Source organism: Nilaparvata lugens, chromosome 3 (assembly GCF_014356525.2).
Source record: "Nilaparvata lugens isolate BPH chromosome 3, ASM1435652v1, whole genome shotgun sequence".
In the NCBI taxonomy this organism is placed as follows: domain Eukaryota; kingdom Metazoa; phylum Arthropoda; class Insecta; order Hemiptera; family Delphacidae; genus Nilaparvata; species Nilaparvata lugens.
In genome coordinates this window covers 96,828,441-96,849,746 of record NC_052506.1, presented here as the reverse complement: position 1 = coordinate 96,849,746, position 21,306 = coordinate 96,828,441, and positions in this window count along the sequence as shown.

The following is a 21,306-nucleotide window of genomic DNA, read 5'->3' as shown; positions in this document are numbered from 1 at the left end:
GTCGTGGTATTTCGTACATCTGCCTTATTGATGTACGCCACGAGATAGAAGCTGTATCATGAAGCTTTCGAGATGTGAGCTGAATGAAGTTGAGTAATTGAGGGGTACTGGCATATTCATAGAGTAACCTATTATTCACTGTGTAGTGAAAGTTGCAGATGGTTCTGATGAGTCTGTTTTGAAGGCCAAATAGACGTTTTCTATTGGTCTTCGATAGATAAGGGAACCAGACTGGGGCGGCATAGGTCAGGTATGCCCTGATGATGGCTGTGAATATGAGCAGCCGAAATTTCAGGGGGAGTGAAGGGGTGACAAGGAGGGGGAATAGTTGTACAAACAGCACACGACAGTGTTGAATTTTCACTTTAATGTGTTGTTTGAAAGTGAGTGTTCTATCCAGAGTTACACCTAGGTACTTGACGGTATGGCAGGGCGTGGCCATGGATTTTGAGAGTGGGAGGAAGTTTAAGTTTTCGGGAAAAGGCGACTGCCACACATTTAGTTGGATTAATCTCTACCTCCCAGGATGAACACCAGGATGGAAGCAGGTTTAATTGCTCTCGAACATTCCTGGCCGCCCTATTCAGATTCATGCTGCTCGAGTGGAATGTGGTGTCATCAGCAAATAGACTTGTTTGAACTGAAGGTAGAGATGGCATGTCATTGATGAAGAAGGAGTATAAGTCCAAGCACAGATCCTTGGGGGACACCTGCTGGGGTGAGAGCTGAAGAGTTTACTGAAGATGGGGTGCGGTTGTGAACTTCAAAATACCTATTGGTAAGGTATGACTTGAAGAGTCTTATTGTTGAAGGTGGAAAGACAGATGAAAGTTTATAGAGTAGTCCATCCAGCCACAAAGTGTCGAAGGCTGCTTTGAAGTCTATAAAGACTGCAGCCACGTGCTCTTTCTTGTTGAAAGAATCTGATAACTGAGAGCAGAATTTCATTAGTTGCAGTGTTGTTGAACAACCTGCACAAAATCCAAACTGCTCTGGCCTTATCACACTATCTAATGTATCTCTTATATGTTTCTCCAGAAACATTTTCTCAAAAAGCTTTGAGAAAAAGCAGGGTATGGAGATTGGCCTGTAGCTGGATGGTAGGGTGGAGCGTTTTCCTGGCTTTAGGAGCAGGAATAATTTGCTCTTTTTCCATTCTGAGAGGAAGTGTTGGGTGTTCAGAATGGAATTGAAAATTACAAGCAGGTGTTGGGCTAGCTCTGGAGGCGTATTTAAGATGGCCTTCCCAGAAATACCATCAAGACCTGGGGCCTTTTTTGGATTGGTATTTTTAAGTACATTTGTTATATCTCCCATTGTAAAAGGTGAGAGATTATTTTGGGTGGGGTCTTGCACTGTTACTAAAACACTGTCAACTATTTTTCTAAAGTGGGTGTCGAGCTCTTGACTATGAGGGACGGGTGGATTTGAGAAGTGAAGTTCTAGATGGGAGGCAAACTCATCCACTTTCTCTTGGTCTGAGAAGATTAGCCCATTTGGGCCCTCAAGTGGAGAGTTTGGAGGTTTTTTCCTGAGAAGTTTTCGGATAGCTTGCCAGGCTGAGTTGGGTGGCAAAGAGGTGAGATACTCTTCCCAGGATTGGAGGCGATGTAGTTTAAGTAGTTGAGAGCATTTGTTTGATGCTCTATTAAATGCATATTTGTCAGCAGGAGCTCGTGTTATCGAATGTTACGAATGTGTGCTTGGAAGGATGGGAATAGAGTTTGACACACTTTCATGATACTTCTTCCACTTCACTGTAAGGCGATGTGGAGGTGGTCTTGCAATGTAGTCGGGATTCACAAGAGTGAACAACACTGGCAGGTGATCTGAAGACAGGTCCTCGACCACCTCAACCAGGGAGGTTTTTGTGAGTCCCACTGACAATGCATAATCCAATATGTCAGGTTGAGCAGCTTGATTGCACATACTTGTATGTGTGGGAGATGATGGGACATGGAAATGTATGTCTGTGTCAAATTTTGATAATAGGTGAGGAGGGAACCCTTTCCACTGGGGGTGATGGAAATTTATTTTTCACTATCACTGGTCGTTCTTTGAAAAATACTTTTGTCACTTTGTGACTACGGGGAGGGGGTGGGGGACTCGGACTATTCCCTGTAGCCCCCTGAACGGCCGCCGAGTAGGAGAGTGAGGCTGGATCAGCCACTCTCGCCTCTCTCGGCCGCCGCTCCGCGACTGGAGGCTGCACGGAAGTCGACTGTTTTGAGACAGTCGATTTTTTGGCTGGCAGCCTGTTAAGTTGTGCCTGGTGTGTTGGACACCCTCTGTAGTTGGCTGTGTGAGCTCCTTGACAGTTCACACAATGGGGCTTCTCTGATTGAAGATTTCTCTTACAATCACTTGCTTTGTGGTTTTCACCACACTTGACACAACGTGGTGTGTGGAAGCAATTTACTGAACTATGGCCATATCGCTGGCAATTGAAGCATTGAGGTATACTTGGCTTGGGCTTGTAAGGCTCAACTTGAACCTTGATGCAGATTTTTTAAAAATCTCCCTCTTTTTTAAGTCTAATGATAAAGAGACTATAAGGCCTCCCACGACTGCTAATTGGTGTAACACTCGAGACATTAAACCCAGCTTCTTTGAGAGTTACAGCCAGGTCAACTGGGTTATGTGACCAGTGAAGGCCACAAAGAACTACCTTCAGTTCTGAGTCACGTTCAGAACTGAAGGTGTGGAACTCTATCTTTTCTTTCTGAAGGAGAGACTTGACAGATTTGAAATCCTCCTCAGAGGACGTTTTTAGAGAATAGTTATTACCTTTCAAAGTAATAACTATCTCTGATTTCAGATTTTGCTTCAACTCTGAAGCTAGAACAGACCAGTTTTTAGGGGCTCTAAAAACTAGTGGAGGGAAAAAGCGCGTGGGCACACTGTTAATACTTTTAGAATTATTAGAGGTGGAATCTTGACTCACCCTTCTTCTCCTTTTGGTGTAGAGAGTGAAGCCCTCGTCGTCCTGGGTGGCCTCGTCCACTCTAGTTGGCAATGATGTGAGGGAGCCTCCTGCTCGTAGTCTCGAGCCCATACGACAGCTTCTTCCACATTCAAATTTTGCTAAAATGATAGACTTCACCAATTTCGTAAAAAAAAGTGTGGGACACTTTTGGTGCACATGGCCTGATAGACTGATTGGTACACTCCAAAGCCATGTGTACCAAAATCGTGCCACACATTGTATAATAGAATTTTATTGGAATTTGATCCGTTACTTCCTCAGAATTGAATGTATTATATATTTAAATCAGTGATTGATTAAGATAAATAGGCAAATGAATAATAATATAATTGTTACTCAAATCATAATTCATTTTGGAAATCCATCACAAAATTGATTCTGCTAGGTAGTGTAAATGAAGTGAGAAATTAGACGTCTTGTTCACAGCAACCGCTCTCCCGAAAGTAGTCGTTATATTGTTGTAGCAGCTTTTGCAGCGTCCTCTTGTGGTTGCTATGAGTTTGTGGGTTGCAGTAGATTGAGGTGCTATTGGTTCAGGATTTTCTTCTGCTATTCCTCCTCTGTGTTGAAGCCACTGATCAAGCCAGCTGTTGACGATTGCCTCCTTGAAAACCGTTGAATTTATTTTTTTTGTCACTGTCTTGTAAATTGACCATGCATTTACACAAGATGTGTTTATGAGCAGGTCGAATGCAATTTTCACATACCATTTTACACTCTTCCTGAGGCAACCAGAGTGATAAGCTTATGCACTCATTTGGTCCGATAGGTCAATAAAAGACTTTCCTTGATTATAGTCTACTACAATCTGTGGCTTGGTAGTCTCCATCCTATTCTTCACTGTTGTCACCAAGTCATCAACATGCTTCGTGCTGAGCATGAGTACTTCTCTTCTATCCTTCCACTTCAAAACAACCACATTCTTATCATTTTTTTGGGCCACAACTTCACATTTCCTCAATTTTTTATCAATCACATTTTTGGGATTGAACTTACGATTTTTTCTCAATGTTCCCACAACATGAGTTTCATTTTGGAGTAGAGTTTCAGATAGTTTAACACTGGTATACCAGTTATTGATATAAATTGTCCTTCCAAAGCTCAAATAAGGGGCACTCAACTCCAATACCACTTTTGAAGAGACTTCTAATCCTGGGGTTGCCTCTTTTCCAGCATATATTTTGTATGCTATTGTGTAGCAATCTTTCACACATAGCTTGAAGATTTTAATTCCATAAGCAATGTGCTTTAGATTTGTTGTATTGGCGAAACATGATACGCCCTCTAAAAGGTACCATACTTTCATCTATGCACATGGATCTTTCTGGGGTCATAACAAGAGACACCAAATCAATCAGACCCTGGATTTTATGCAAACGATAACCTACTGGAGCCTCATCATTGTTAGCACAGTGGAAGTTTGACATCAACAATTCAAACCTATTGCGAGATAAGTATTTGGGTAGTACAGATATAAATTTGCCTTTTGTCCTCCAATAATGTCCTATGGTTGGCATTTTATTTAGTCCCATAAACATCACAAACCCTAAAAAACACTTCATCTCATGCCTTTTTGTGTCTGTCCATTTCCTTATCCTAGCATATTTTTTAAGGCCTGGTTTAGCTTTACGAGCATTGGCATACCTATTAGTTTCACACACCAACAAATCAATAACAGTATCTTCTATAAATAGTTCAAGGAAATCTTTTGGTTCACAGTTCATCATTGTGTTTCAATCTTATCACTATTAACACCTACATCTTCATTGTTTGGGTTGTAAACAAATTTCGTAAGATGATTTGACTCACCCACAGGGCCCCAAACACCCCTCTGTTGTCCCCTGTCTTCTTCTGCACGAGGTTCATTGTTATTGACAATCAAATGTTCATCCTGTTCAACTTCCATGTCATGATCTGAATCTGCACAAAGTTCATTGTCAATCAAATGTCCATCTTGTTCAACTTCGATGTCATGATCTGAATCACTAAATGCCCAATTGTCAGGTTCATAAGCAGGATCATTATCACTGTCATAATCTAAGTAGAAATCTTCGTCTTCATCTTCACTGTTATTCAATATTCTGTACACTTCTTCATCGGTAATTGAATTATCCATCTTTTCTAGGCTATTATTTACACAAAATACTTTACATAAAACATCAGATAAGTTAATAAGTTCACCAAAGCACAAAATTATATTACTATTCAATCACATAACTTCATTCAATGTTAACATAACCGTAAAACATTTTGCATTTTGCTAAAGAAAGACAATGCCATGTGTCATGCCAGGGCAATTGGTCAATGCCTTCCAAATTATGCATTATATGTAATTATATTTACAAGAAAAATGCTATAAATATAATGAGTGTTCAATATCAACAATCCAAGTTTTAAAGAAAAATAGCATGGATTATAATTTTTCTTTAAAAATCATATAATAATTGCAACATAACCTAATAGCACAGGCTAAGCGCATTTTGTTACTCCCTGAGGCCATGACTATCGATTCATATGGAGAAAACCAATGAAATGTGGACCATTTTTATACCACGCAGCATTTACGCACGCATTTACACATAAGATAGTCATGTGTTCAGTTTTTGGTACACACGGCATTGTGGTAAAGTTCACTGTGGTACATACATGGTACACATGGCAGTCAACGTGTTATCTGAGGCCTACATTATTTAGGTCATCATCTACATTTTTTATTATCCAAGGTTCAAAGCTACCTTTGACTCTCCAATTCCCATTGCTAGGGTAATTGATTTTTCTTATAGGTTCTTATGTTTTTCTTATACTAATACCTCAATTAGAATTGTGTAATTTATTCAGAATTTTTGAATTACATATAATATGATTTTTTATGGTGTCACTTGTAGGTGACACTGGGCATTCGAGGTTGACCAGGTACTCTAAGAAATCAAAAGCAATAAATGTTTCCAGTTTTATTTTAGAAGTTCATACAGCACATGAAAAGTAGTAGAATTAAATACTAAATTATAATTTTGTTTCATGTAGGATATTTATTTTTGCGTGTGATACTCATACCAACATTGTAAATGCAGCCCTACCTTACATTTTTTGCACATAATTCTTGTGCGATTGTGGCACTTTGCACACCTTCTTTGAGTACATTCTTCTCTTATATGCTCATCAACCTCTCCACTTAGTCGGACTTCTGGTAAAACTCTTTTATCCACAGGCATTCCACAAGATACATTTTTTTTGGGTTGGGTTCCATGCACTTCACAATATGATTGTACTACTGCCCTTCTGAACTCACAATATGTATGTGTTTGCCCAGTTTTTGCTTTGAATAAGAGCCATGCATTTTGACAAGCAGAATCTAGACCAAATGCAAAAAGGGGATACCACCATTTCCTCCCTCGAAGGCCTACTCGCAGGGACTGGACATTTTCATCAAATCGGTCCACACCACACATATACTTATTGTACTTGGTTACCAAAGAAGGGCATTCCACTTGTATTTTTGATCTTCTTCCTTGTACAGTACCAATTCGATCAACTTTGGTTATTGGTAAAATGCTATGACAATTCGATGCAAGAGTGACAATGCTGTTGCCATGCCAACTCACGACAACAAAATCTTTGGTATTTTGGAATGATATAGAGCCACGATGCTCTTTTTTCATTGACTTCTTTGATTCGATAGGACACTTCTCCATTCTGTTCTCTCGAATCGTGCCTGTTCCCCCAGTATTTCTCTCAGAGAGCAATCTGAGAAGGGGTATGCTTGTAAAAAAATTATCAAAGTACAAATTATAAGGTCCCAATTCTTTTGGAAGTCGAGATTGCAACTCTAGCACCACAGCTGCACCCAACCCATATATTTCTTGATCTGGTAAAGGTCTTGATTTGGCTCCTTGGTACGGTTCAAATGAAATAAGGTACCCATTTCTTGTTGCTATTGACCAAAGTTTGTATCCAAACCTTATGGGCTTACCATGAATGTGTTGCTTTGTACCATGACGACCATAATATGGCACCATAGTTTCATCCACTGATAAGTGACTTGAATAACATTGTTCAAAGTTTTTGATGTAGTTTTTATTCAAAATATCAAAATATTCTCGGAGTTTACCAAATTTGTCATTTTCAGGAAGAGACATATTATTACACAAATGTAAATATTGTTGAATTTCAAAAAACCTATTTCTTCGCATACTTTTAGATACTAGTTCATTGTGAGTATCAGATTTTACCTCCCATAACATTCGCATATATTTAGGGGTCAAGTAACCAGTGAGTAAGAGAATGGATATGTACACTTTCATTTCTTCAGGGGTAACATTGAGGCTGTGATTTCTTTGTAGTGCATATTCATTTGACATTTCACACATTAGCTGTATTATCTCAGTTGAGAACATCAGCTCAAAACATTCCACAGTTGTAGAATTGTCACACAATGTGTTGTTTCATCAGTATCCCCCTTACCTTTTTTGTTGGTGAAGCTATCCATATTTGAGGACCACATATTTTGGGGCTCAGACTTTTTGAGTTTCTTCACTTTTTTGGCTGCAGGGGGAACTGCCGTCTCCACTGCAGGGGGAACTGCTGTCTCCACTGCAGTCTGTACATTAGGACGACTCTTTGTACTACACTTGGTGATATGTTTACCTGACTTCAATCTTTTACCTTTATTAGATGAAGAAAGTTCTACGCTTGCAACTTCTTCAATTACATCTAGTTTATCATTACCCACATTATGTTCATCCAAATTCACTTCAACAACTGAACGCAGCACTCGGGGTGGTAGGCGATTCAAATAAGCTTCTGCTTCATCACCACTGTCTTCCTCTGTTATTGCTCCATCATCAGGTGGAATGAGAACGACATCTTGAAATAGTGTATCTTCTCCTAACAGCTCTATGATTTCATGAAGTTCATATCTGCAAAATGAAAAGAATGCTTCTTAGAACAATATACCTATTTATAACCCAAAACTCCAATTTGAAATAACTGATAATAAAGTTTTTTTTAATAAAGTCATTTTTGTGAATGATACGTGAAAGAATAGATCAACTATTAGAGGATGTATTTTTATTTCAATAGAATAATATGTTTCTTGAGTAGATCCGTTCATAATAATAATGTAGCACTGCTGGTAGCTAACATTGACATGAATCATACAGAGTGCACAGCAGTTCCCAGTGTCACCTGTAGGTGACACTCGATTTTTCATGACTGACCACACTCAATATTCTGAATATAAATCGATTGTAATAGCATGGAAAATAAAATATATATATGAATTCATGATTCCAATAGAAATAAAAACTCAATCTCACCTGTTAGAATTATAAGATGATTTTGAACTTGAAGGTGCATGGAGTCGGTCATCTTCACTTGCAGCCATCTTGGAAATGAGCTTATAACTTTTGCCACAAGAGGACTAGACTGACCAGAGCTACTGAATAGTGCTGCCAAGTGTCTAATAAGTGTACTACAATGATTAAAAGTTGATTTTATTGCTGCAGTATTTTGTTATATGCTCATGAAAACAGTGCACCTGTAGGTGACACTGGGAATTGACGAGTTAAAGTGACTGCAAGTCTTTCCAATAGTGATACAGGAGCTTGAAATAAGTTTTGACGTTTCAAGTTGTCTTGTGATTTTGCAGATATCTCATTGAAACTTCTAATGGACATTCTGAAGTAGTTGAAAAAATTATCTTCAACCTCAAGCAATGATTTATTATGGTACTGAAATCCACTTGAAATGCTCTTTGGACGACCATCGGGTGAACTCGATATCTACGTCTTTTTTCATTCGTTTAGGAAGATAATAAGCTGCAATCAAACAATTTGAAAAGGAGTCCATCTTGTGAATCAGATCAGTCAGGAGAGCTCTGAATGTGTAAAACTGATTCATCGATGCGAACGGTCAGGATGGTACATACACACTAACGGTCGGTCGAGCTCTGTAACCGGCCTTATACTCTGAATCACACCGTTTCTTGGCCCTTTCTTCATACAAAAAAAAAAAAATATCTTTAAGAGAGCCAATGAAAATTACTAAAGATTCATACAGTCCAACTACTTCAGAGTAGATTGCTGAATTTAAGCATGAAAGTCCATTGCAGTTTTCACACATAGCAGTACACTTAATTATATCTACTCAACTACAACCAAAATGCTTGCCACATTCATTTTTACAAGCGCATGAATCTCTTAGGGTGCGAATTGTTTTATTGAAATAGCTGGTCTTAAGGATTTCCTGTTTATACCAAGCTGCCTCACGTCCTCAACTTTTCATGCCCAATCCGTGACAGAGTCAGAGAGTCTATTTCCCAACCAACTTTGGACTTGCAAATATACAGTCAAGAGGTGCTGGTGGCAAGCTTCAGTGGTTGGAAGGAGCTTAGCAAGATTGAAGTCACTTTTCAATGAACTCTTTTTTGTAAGAACCAGGCATTTGTAGTATCAAGCTTCATTCAGAGAGGAAAATATATTCAATTTGTACAATCTCAGAAAAAATCTCTCACCTGCCAAAATCAATTGCTCCTTCAATGTATTATCTCTTAGAAAAATCTCTTTTGATTCAAGTATTTCAATTAATTTAAACATCTGCATTGCTCTCAACTTACCTACACCAAAAAATGAAGATTTGGTATCATAACAAGTCACGGCGGGAGCAAAAAGCTTTCCTTGAATTTTTGAATGTTTCTATTGTGACGTACCGGACAGTAAGCTTTTACAATTGCATTACGTTAAAAGAGAACAATTAATATGTATCATCATTTGTAACCAAGTTATAATTTTTTGTAAATATTGGGGGCTCCACCACTTCCCAGATGGGAAGAAGAGTTACAAAGGAGATACATAGCTGAAGATGGTAGAGCAGATGGTAAAGAAATGAAAAGAAGAAATCATTCTAAGAAATACAAAATTTATTGGTTTACAATATTTTAAAAAGAAATAATTTGAAATGTATAAGTTGAAAGTTATATAATTTAGGCTATGAAGAAAAGGAAAACATATTATTATCGAACAAGTCTCAATTATCTTATTTAAAAATTAGTTTCTACAAGGTGAGGCATAATAACAAGCGATTTTAAAAATACTGTTAAATAAAACCCCTTCGTTAAATAATTATTTTTATTCCACAATATTAAAAAACATGAAAAAGCATTTTCCGCAACAGTAAAATGTCAGTTATTTCTTGAAAATAACTCCAGTAAGATGGCGTCCGTTTAAACGTAATTCATAAGGATCAATATGGCTTCCAAAGTAATAAAAATACTGAGGATGCTCTGGCCGCCTTTACAAATGAAGTTTCTGAAGCCATGTCTTCCAATAACAACAAATGCCTAGCTATAATGATTGACCTGGCAAAAGCCTATGATACCATACCCCACAATAAATTACTAAAAAAATTGGAGAGATACGGGATTAGAGGACTCCACCTTGAATTATTTAAGTGATCGGACACAATTAATATCTGATAACAACAGTTACAAATCAAACACTAAAAAACTTAACGACTTTGGATTACCACAAGGTACCGTCTTGTCCCCGATTTTATTTTTACTCTATATCAACGACATCTTTAAACTAAATATTGATAGTTCGAAAATAATTTCCTTTGCTGACGATACGGCTGTAATAGTTAAGGACCGCTCATGGTTAGAGACGTACTCGAGAGCAGAAAGAGTAATATCCATTGTTAAACAATGGCTTGATATTAATACATTGAGTATAAATACATCAAAAACTAAATATATTACATTTTCTCCTACAATAGTTGCTCAACCAAATGATGCTATGAATTTAAAAATACATACAAATTGTGTTTTTGAGAAATGGAAGGATTGTGCATGCCCTAAACTAAAAAATGAAAAATCTATAAAGTATCTGGGCATCATGGTTGATTGTAACCTTAAGTGGGAGCCTCATATAGAATATATTTGTAAACGCTTAAAATTTATTTCCGTTATCTTTCATAAAGTCCGTAAAATATTAGACATTAAATTACTTAGGGTCCTTTACTTTGCCTATGTTCAATCGGTGCTGCAATATGGGTTAGTGGTATGGGGAGGAGCGTATGATGTTTTCATGAATAAATTTTTACATTTCAAAAAATGATAAAAGCAATTCTTAATAAGCCAAGAGCTTTTTCTAGTAGTGAAACATTTGCCGAATTTAAAGTGATGACAGTACGTCAAATTTATATAAAGAAACTTCTCTATTATGCATGGATGAGGAAGGAGGAATTTACAGTGAATAATAACGTTTCTATGTATAACCTGAGAGATGGAAGTGCGCTTCATCACTCATCCACAAACGGTTTACAATGTCCTCGTTTTCATTAATCAAATCCAAAAATTCTAAGCTGAACCGGCTTCTGCTTACAAAATCCGTATCCTTTAGGGCCTGAACCATTTGGATTTTGTACGGGTGGAAGTGCAAATCTTGGTGTAAAATTCGTCTTACCGTTCGGTTTGAAATCCCAAGTGTAACGCTGTGTCGGCGAGCTGAGCGAAGAGGGCTTCTGTCAATGGCGACTCTTACACGTTCAACGTTTTCAGGTGTGCGCACAGTTTTCGGTCTTCCTGTTTTCTTCCTTGTCGTTGACGCAGTCTCTTCAAAGTTCTTAACCCAATTTTTAATCGCACAGGAATATGGCACCGGCTGATTCCGATTAATGTTGAAATGGTTGCGGAATGCACGACGTGCTAACTGGTATGAACTACCGTTTTGATAAAAGGCTTTGACAGCGTACGCACGATGCTGTGGGGTCCAGCGCTCCATTGTGACTAAATGCTATTTCGCGCCAAACGTAACTGATGCTATCCCCTCCACCTCCCTCCAACGCAGCTTGGTTCGCGCGCTTTTTAAAATCGCTAATTTAATATTTTGAGGATTTTCCTCTTGGTTTGAATTCTCTACATTTTATTTATTATTCTTAAATTCCTATAAAAAAGAAAAACAACATGACATAATAACTAATAAAATGATGAATAATTAATTGAGTACGATACCAATCCCCTTTATGATGACCATCTCGTCAGCTTGGCTGGAAGGTGAGGTCTAGAGGAAGGTCCAGGTCCTGGCCAGTCAGAGTCTTTGAGTGTTCGGAGGAGCGGCACAAAAAAGACTGACTCGGAAAAATGGAAAAAGTGGGAAAATCTAATATGAAAATGCCGGCTGGTGGGGAGACTGGAAAGTTCCACCACTCTGAAGCTCTGCGATTTTTCATTCAGTCAGCGCAATTTGGCTTTCTAGTGATCCTGATTTTACTATTGAAAATTAAAAAGGGAAATAAATTAAAAATTTGATGTACTTGAGGAGCTGTCAAAACCCATGGTTTATGACACTATTGAATGATTTATCATATGCACCATTCTCTTTTTGAAAAATACTGGTATAAGCCCACTGATTTGATTTGTATTGCATTTTCTGAATGTCTTCTGTGTTTATATCAGCTGCTGATAGAACTATCCTTATTTCCTCTCCTTCTTGATCTTTGTGTTCCATGCTACCAATCCTTTTTTGGAATACAAATAACTCAATATGTTCACTGTTACACCAGTTTTTGAAAAATACAGTCGATTGTTGAAGTAATCCATCATAAGTCCTCTAAAATATTTTGAAAAATAATTCTCCCTACCGTTGGAACATTCCATAATAATTTTACCCTGTAGCTCATCCACAGTGAACTGACACACATAACTGTTTTCTATAAACTAACAAAGTTTGATGAACTGCTTGCCAATGATACATGGTATCCCTACACTATGTTCATTGCTACCATGACTAACTTAGTAGAAATCGTTGAAACTATTTCTATGATATCGAACTTTGGGTGCAACAAGATCTGCCACATTAAGGAGTTTCCTTTTTACTTGTATACCCCAATCATCACATTGTTCATCACTTTGTTAGATAAATGATCTCTTATTTCTAATGTCATAACTAAATGTACAGATTTTCGACGATGATACAGGGTTTTAGAATCGAAAGTTGCTACTCTTTCACACAGAAACATTCATTTTTTAAAAATTGAATTCATTGCTCAAAATTCTAATGTAAATTTTAATGGAGGATCAGTTACATGTTTTTCTTCCAATGACGATTGATTAGTCTATTAACGATAATTATCCTTGAAAGATGATTATATCTCTGCCTGCAAGAAGGCAATTGCCAAGTCCATGTACCTTCTGCGTGTTCCTTGCGGGTGATTCAAATTGATGAAGAATTGTGGGTTTTTTCTGGTGAATGATAGAAGTCTGTGAATGTAAATCTGTCTGATGCTGAGGATGCTGAGCTCTGAGTATAGTAGAACTGAAGGGAAGAGTGAATGTTTGCGTCCTATTATCCTCAAAATTAGCTTCTGAACCTTGAAGATAGGATCGATGTGGCAGAAATTTGTAGCTCCCCAGGCCAAAATGCCATATCTTGCTATGGACTTGACTATTGCATAATAAACATTTTTCATCATGTCTATTGATAGTAGCTGCCTGAGTTGGATGAATTTGTAAATTAATTTTCTGATTTTAGCTGTTTGATGTAAAATGTGTTTATCCCAGCAAAGTAATTAATCTATTATGACTCCTAAATATTTTATATTGTTTGTGCGCTCTATTGAAGGATAGTTACAATTCATACTATCCAATTTGCAATGATTTAGTTTGATTGTCTGCTTAGAAGGCTTCTTGGAGTCTGTTAGCGAGAAAGCAATAAATTTTGTTTTTGAGGCATTAATCTTCAGAATGTTATTGAAGAGCCAGGAGGTAACTTTTCCCTTTCCAAGTTCAGCTGACCTGAAGACGTCATCCCAGCTGGTTCCCCGGAATAATACTGCTGTGTCATCGGCGAAGGCGATAATCTTGCCACCGACATCCATAGAGCACAGCTCGTTGGCAAAGATGAGGTAGAGTATTGGTCCAAGAACGGTTCCTTGTGGTATTCCGAAGCTAACTGGAAGGCCATCTCCTGCACTTAGGTTTCTCCCAATCCTGACTCTCTGCCTACGATTTTCCAGATAAGACTTGAACCATTCTGAGACAACACCTCTTACACCCAAAGCCTGAAGCTTTTTCAATAAGATGCCATGAGAAACTGTATCAAACGCCTTTGCTAGATCCAGAAATACTGCAAGGCATTTCTCACCATTATCCAAATCGTTAATTAAGGACCTTGTCAACTCAAATATAGCATCATCTGTACATCTGTTTTGTCGAAAGCCATATTGATTGGGTGACAACATGTTTTTTGATTCAAGATTATTAACTAATCGTTTTTTTACAAGTTTTTCAAGGATCTTTGAAATATTACTGACTAATGCTATTGGCCTATAGTTGTTGAGTTCAGATCTATCGCACCTTTATGTAAAGGTCTTATACAAATCTCTTTCATTGAATTTGGAAAGATGCCACTTGAAAGACTCTTATTGAAAACATCCGCTAGCGGTATTGCAATGTGCTCTTTTACTGCTTTCAGAGTTCTGTTGTCAATTTCGTCAAGACCTGGGGCACTATTATTTCGAAGAGTATTGATAGTTTCCAGTACTTCCTGTTCTGTTATTGGTTGAAAATACATTGAAGATGGCGAGTTTATAGTTGGTCTATATTAGTTTTCTATAACATGGAGTGACTTTTCAAGTGTGATTGCAACATTATTGGCTAGAATCGCTCCAATTTTAGCAAAATGCTCATTAGTCTTCTCCAGAATGATTTCGTGATCATTTTCGATTGACAAGATGTTGTTAATAATGATCCTACTCAATGTATCCTCATTCCTTTTCACTGCATCTGTTGCCTCCCTTATCAGTTGCCATGTTTTTCTTAGATTGTCCTGTACTCCATTTAGTTTTTTTCTATAATATTCTTCCTTTGTATTTTCAATTAATGTTGCTAGAGTGTTGCGATATTGTCTGTAGTGTTGTGCTAATTCGAAGTCGTCAGGATGCATCTTCCTCCTTCTGTTGAGCAGATCCCTTCTCCTTATAGCTGAGACTAGTCCTCCTGTGATCCATGGTTTGATAGGTTTGAGACGTTCACGTTGGTGGTAGTAGTTGGTATTATCTCCGATGTGTTTCTTGAGGATGGTGATGAAATTTTTGTAGGAAATGTTGGTGTCTTGAGCGTTGATGACGCCTTCCCAGTTCTCTGTAGAAAGTTTATGTTTCAGTCTAATCAAATCTATGGATTTTCGAAGTGTACTGCTGTCGTTGCTGCTGACATCACGCGGCATTGGTTTGACAAGGTTCTAACTGCTCAAGAGTCACTTTGGAGAAAAACAAGTTTGAAATTTCATTTTGCTCTTTTTTTATTTGAATCGCTTCATGCAAAAAGGGCATCAGTCCGAAAACTAAATTTTTGGCAATCTTAAAAAAACTGATTTTTAAGACAAGTAATGGTCAGAAACCTCTAATTAATGTATAGAATTGTTTAATATTATCTCTGTAACAGTTTTTAAACAGAAACAAAGATATATATAATTTGATTTTCTTTAAATAAAATTTCAAAATTTTGTACTAATGCCGTAAAATGGGGTGAATAGGAACAGTTTTGAACTTTGGAGCTATGAAATAGGTACTAAATTCAATAATAAATTATCAAAACTATACTCATATTTCCGGTCCTACCTTGTTCTTTGAAAAACAGTACGAATTTCATAGATATAAGTTATCAAAAAAAATATAAAAAAATAAAATAACGGTGTTCCTATTCACCCCTCACAGCGGGGTGAATAGGAACAGACCTTGTTTTGATTTATAAATGTGTTTGGTGGATGGAAATATAATAAAAAGAAACTGTGGGCTTTTATAACATTTAATACATAAAATTTAATCGAAGAAAAGATAGATGTTGTTTGCAAGCTTTGTCTACATATCAAGATAAAAAAAATCACGATACAGCTAATTAATTTCTAATTAACTGGGTAGGTAGTTAAGGGTTAATAAATTGACAGACCATCCAAGTCGTCTTGGAAAGAAACCATGTTACTGTATCTTGAGTTTGATGATGTTAGTGGTGGACGAAGCTTGCGAACAACATCTACCTTTTGTACAAAAGATTCTTCATCTGTAGGAGAAAATTTCTTTGTAAACGGAACTTTCTTGAAAAATTGACAAATGTAGCCACCTTCTTCAAAGTCCTTGACTTTACACACATACAGCCTACACTTAATTTTGGTTTTGCCAAACACTTTTACAACTACAAAATCATCTGGTAGCAATGATATTTGAGGGATTGAGGTATCAGCGCTAGGTTCATTATCATCATCTGAGTCGGACATGGAGAAGTCATCATTGTCAGTATCTTGCAGAGAGTAGTCAGAGGAATCATCATCGGAGGAAGAGGCTGATGTTTTCTTCTTTTTTGAAGTTTCAGTAGCATCAGTTGTAGAGGTACCGGTACTGGTACTTGGCTCGACTGAAGGTTCTTCAAAATCTGTAGCAGTGACACTTTTTCCAGCTTGAACAGGAATCTTGACCCTTTTTTTCCTAGTAGTTGGTGCATCAGTTCCTCTCAGGTTTTTCAACAGTTCTTTGAAGCAATCATCAATCTCTTTGACACTTGATTCAGGAGTGTTGGTGTTGGTACTGGTGCATGTTGACTGGTCAGTGAAGGATGTCTTTGGTAGCCTATCAAGAAGTTTTTTCCGATCTAGAGGGATGATTCCAGTTTTTTAAAACCCCGATATCACATTATCAGACTTGCAGGTGTCTAACAGCCTCTTCAATAAAGAGGGGAACTTGTCTTTTGGGGTGGTTGCTTGATATCTACCAGGCCCATTTTTCCAGTCCTCAAGGATGGTCCGCCATGACATCTTTAGAGGACGAAAAAAAGCTACATCCAGTGGCTGAGTAATGTGAGTTGAGTTTTTTGGTAGGAAAATGAACTTGATGTTGAAATTTTCACATTTCTCTATGATGTTAAGGGACAAGTGGGAAGACAAGTTGTCAGCAGTAAGATATTTCACTCCATCAAGGCGTCTGAGATGAGGGATAGCTATAGTTTCAACCCAATCTGAAAAAGTGAATGAATCAAACCATCCACTTTTGGTTCGATTGTATCTTGAATTGGCTGGGCCTCCTTCCCTTCAGCTCTCATACAAATCGTTACCTTAATTTGAATACCTCGTAACTCCATAGTGTAAAATTTTACAGGAGATGAAAAAAACCTTACCAATTTTTACCTACATTAGGAAATTGTTTCAAAACTTGAAAAAATAATTGTATATAATGTTTTGGTGAGTTTAAAATATTCAAAAGCAATTTTCCGTTTTTCTTGCATATTTTAAAGGGAGTTAAGTGGTTTTCACACCGTTTGCACTGGAGATACGTGGTTATCAAAATGGTCATGATGATATTAAATAGGACCAGAAAATGAATGAACAATTTTTGTATAGAATTCAAGTAGGTTTATTATTAAAACATGATAATATGATATATATTTTTTCAAAATTGTCATTGCAGCAAATTTCTTTAATAAACACTATTAGAGAAATAATATGAGCACAATGCATATCAATAGTTTCAAGTTTTTCATCAGTCGAAACAGCACACAGTAAAGTAGGCCTAAGGTCGAAAAGAATGATTAACTATGAAAATATATTTTCTGATTCACAATAGAATCATGATAGGAAATACAATTATAACTTCATGGATATTGAGTAATTTATTTTTTAAATTGACACTTCACTAGATAAACATTAATTCTTAATAATAATAGATGAGTAGTTTGAAAAAGTACATAGCCTAAGTATTAAAGTTCATCGTGTATCTGCAATAAATTGTGGGCTTTTACTGCTAAATTACTAACACTAAAAATGAGATTAGGATTTATAATTAAAAAACATAAAAATTCAAACTTGGAATTGATTGATTGAAATCAATTATTCATCAGAAAGAAATGAACATTTAGGCTACTGGATTTGATATAAATTTTGACTTTTGAGTACAATACAATAGTTGTTATGATGAGCTAAAAGATAAAAATCATGATTGATTGGAATTAACAGTTAAATAATTGTTTGAAATTAATAGTGAAAATGATTGGTTGAAAAAGTTGTATCTCAATGAGGGAGCTCATCATAAAAACTATGGTAGTCGAACTCCAAAATAGATTTCAAATCTTGTAAATCTTCATATTTCCTGTGCTTTACTGCAATCCTTTCTTCATAGAGGCTAGGTAGACATTCAATATTTGTGGGCTTCACTACTTTGTTTAACCTCTGTGGGATATCCTGCCACTCATCAGAAAAGCTAAGCTTATACTGGAATTTCAAATTTGGCAGGTATCTTAATGCACGAATCTCATTCACTCTTGACTGACCAACGCCTCTGCCAGGACGAATACTGTTGTAAAACAAATGATTATCAATTTTTTTGAAAAATCGGTGGTTTAAATAGTAAACATTGAAAGGTGTAGGTGATTTTCGTGCTTCCCTACAAACATTGATGTAGTCAGCCGGCACATTAATGTTTTTGTTTTTAAGTCTACGTTCAATGAGTGAGTGCATCGCATCTGCTTCCATCTGTGTATGGCCAACTTCTAAAAATTTCTGCTCGATTATCACGTTTTTGGTCGATGCTACATGTAGCAGAGCGTTGGATAAATTGCAACAACGATTTTGGTATGAGCAACCATCACTATATAAAACAATTTTTTCTTTATCTGGAAGTAAAGGAAGTTGTGATAAAACAAAATTAGAAATTAAAGTTGAAAACTCATTCGACGAGAGTCCTCCCTCAGTCTCATTCCAAAGGTAGCAGAATCCTTCTTTTGTACCCAAATTAAAAATAGTGAAGTTGTGAACTGACAACTTCATTTTATAATAGAGTGATGATACGTTTGATCTGGGACTAAGCAACAGCGATTGCAGGTCCATTGTAAATGTAATTGATTTAATGTCTTCTTTGTCTCTCTGTTTTTCCACTCTTGCTTCATCCTTTCTCAAAATATGAGCTTCATACTCTTCTCTGCTCATATTTCCGGATTTATAAGATTCACAATAGTCACATGCATCTTTTTTGGGCTGAAATATGGACAAATTTCTGTCTTCAAAACAGTTCAAAAATGTACAAAGAGAAACTGGATTGATGTTTTTTTTCATGCACCAATCAGTCTTATAAAATTGAAATAGTTCTTGTTTGGAATGCCATAAAGGTTCACAGTATAGTTTTGCTGATCTTCTTCGACAATAATGAGACTCTACCTTCGGTAGAGAAGTGAAAAAATCCTCCAGTGCCTCCATTTCCTTTGGCTTTCTGAGCTTTTTAGTAGCAGGAACAATCTCATTTTCATGATCTGAGTTGTCAGAGTGTGATGAATTGTCTTCTGTTGTGTTGTTTTTTTTCTGCCAATTTATAGCTGTCCACTCCCCAATGCTCAGTGTGTTTAAGAACATGGTTTTACAAACTCGTACTATGTTGGTGCCTTTTTTTAGATAATATTGACATGAGTTTTTCCTTCTACTTTTTGTCTCTTCTTTACGATCCCGAGGTCTAGCAATGTTTGATTTTCTAGTCAACAACTGTACAAAGACTTTTTTAGCTGACCACGCATCTAGATTCCAAAATTCATCAAAATTCTTCTTTCTCTCTTCTTCAGTTAAAGTGCTGCATTGTAATAAACTTTTATCTTTTCTGTTGCATTTACATCTTTGTCTCATTACTCTAGCACACCTTTTCTTTATAAATTTTGACTTTGCATTTACTTGATCTTTAGCTCTCCCCACTTATTCCTTACCAAGCTTTCGACTTTCTTTCCACTGATTTATTTTCCAAGTTGATGAATTGACCTGGTGTCTCTTCTTCCGTTTATTCATTTTTGGTTCATCATGTTCAAATGGCTTGAAATCTTCATCAGAAATATTAGCGTCTCCCAGATTTTTCATATCCATATTTTCTCTCAATCCAGTAGTTGATCTTTCATTATCAGAATTATCTAATTCAGATTCCGCGTTATTTAAAAGTCCAATTTCTGTATCCATATCATTATTTTCAAGAGAATGAAGAGTAAGATGAGTGTCATTTAGGTTTGAAGCGTCAGTTGAGTTATCCTGTGGCATTTCAGTGGTCAAATTCGTCGGATTTACATTTTCTCTCAATAGAGTCAAACTTTTAGAATCTGAATCATTCAAAAACGGGTTATCAAAAAGTCTAAATTCTATATCCATATCATTATTTTCAAGAGAATGAAGAGTAAGATGAGTGTCATTTAGGTTTGAAGCGTCAGTTGAGTTATCCTGTGGCATTTCAGTGGTCAAATTCGTCGGATTTACATTTTCTCTCAATAGAGTCAAACTTTTAGAATCTGAATCATTCAAAAACGGGTTATCAAAAAGTCTAAATTCTATATCCATATCATTATTTTCAAGAGAATGAAGAGTAAGATGAGTGTCATTTAGGTTTGAAGCGTCAGTTGAGTTATCCTGTGGCATTTCAGTGGTCAAATTCGTCGGATTTACATTTTCTCTCAATAGAGTCAAACTTTTAGAATCTGAATCATTCAAAAACGGGTTATCAAAAAGTCTAAATTCTATATCCATATCATTATTGTCAAGTGAATGTAGAGTAAGATGAGTGTCATTTAGGTTTGAAGCGTCAGTTGAGTTATCCTGTGGCATTTCAGTGGTCAAATTCGTCGGATTTACATTTTCTCTCAATAGAGTCAAACTTTTAGAATCTGAATCATTCAAAAACGGGTTATCAAAAAGTCTAAATTCTATATCCATATCATTATTGTCAAGTGAATGTAGAGTAAGATGAGTGTCATTTAGGTTTGAAGCGTCAGTTGAGTTATCCTGTGGCATTTCAGTGGTCAAATTCGTCGGATTTACATTTTCTCTCAATAGAGTCAAACTTTTAGAATCTGAATCATTCAAAAACGGGTTATCAAAAAGTCTAAATTCTATATCCATATCATTATTGTCAAGTGAATGTAGAGTAAGATGAGTGTCATTTAGGTTTGAAGCGTCAGTTGAGTTATCCTGTGGCATTTCAGTGGTCAAATTCGTCGGATTTACATTTTCTCTCAATAGAGTCAAACTTTTAGAATCTGAATCATTCAAAAACGGGTTATCAAAAAGTCTAAATTCTATATCCATATCATTATTTTCAAGAGAATGAAGAGTAAGATGAGTGTCATTTAGGTTTGAAGCGTCAGTTGAGTTATCCTGTGGCATTTCAGTGGTCAAATTCGTCGGATTTACATTTTCTCTCAATAGAGTCAAACTTTTAGAATCTGAATCATTCAAAAACGGGTTATCAAAAAGTCTAAATTCTATATCCATATCATTATTGTCAAGTGAATGTAGAGTAAGATGAGTGTCATTTAGGTT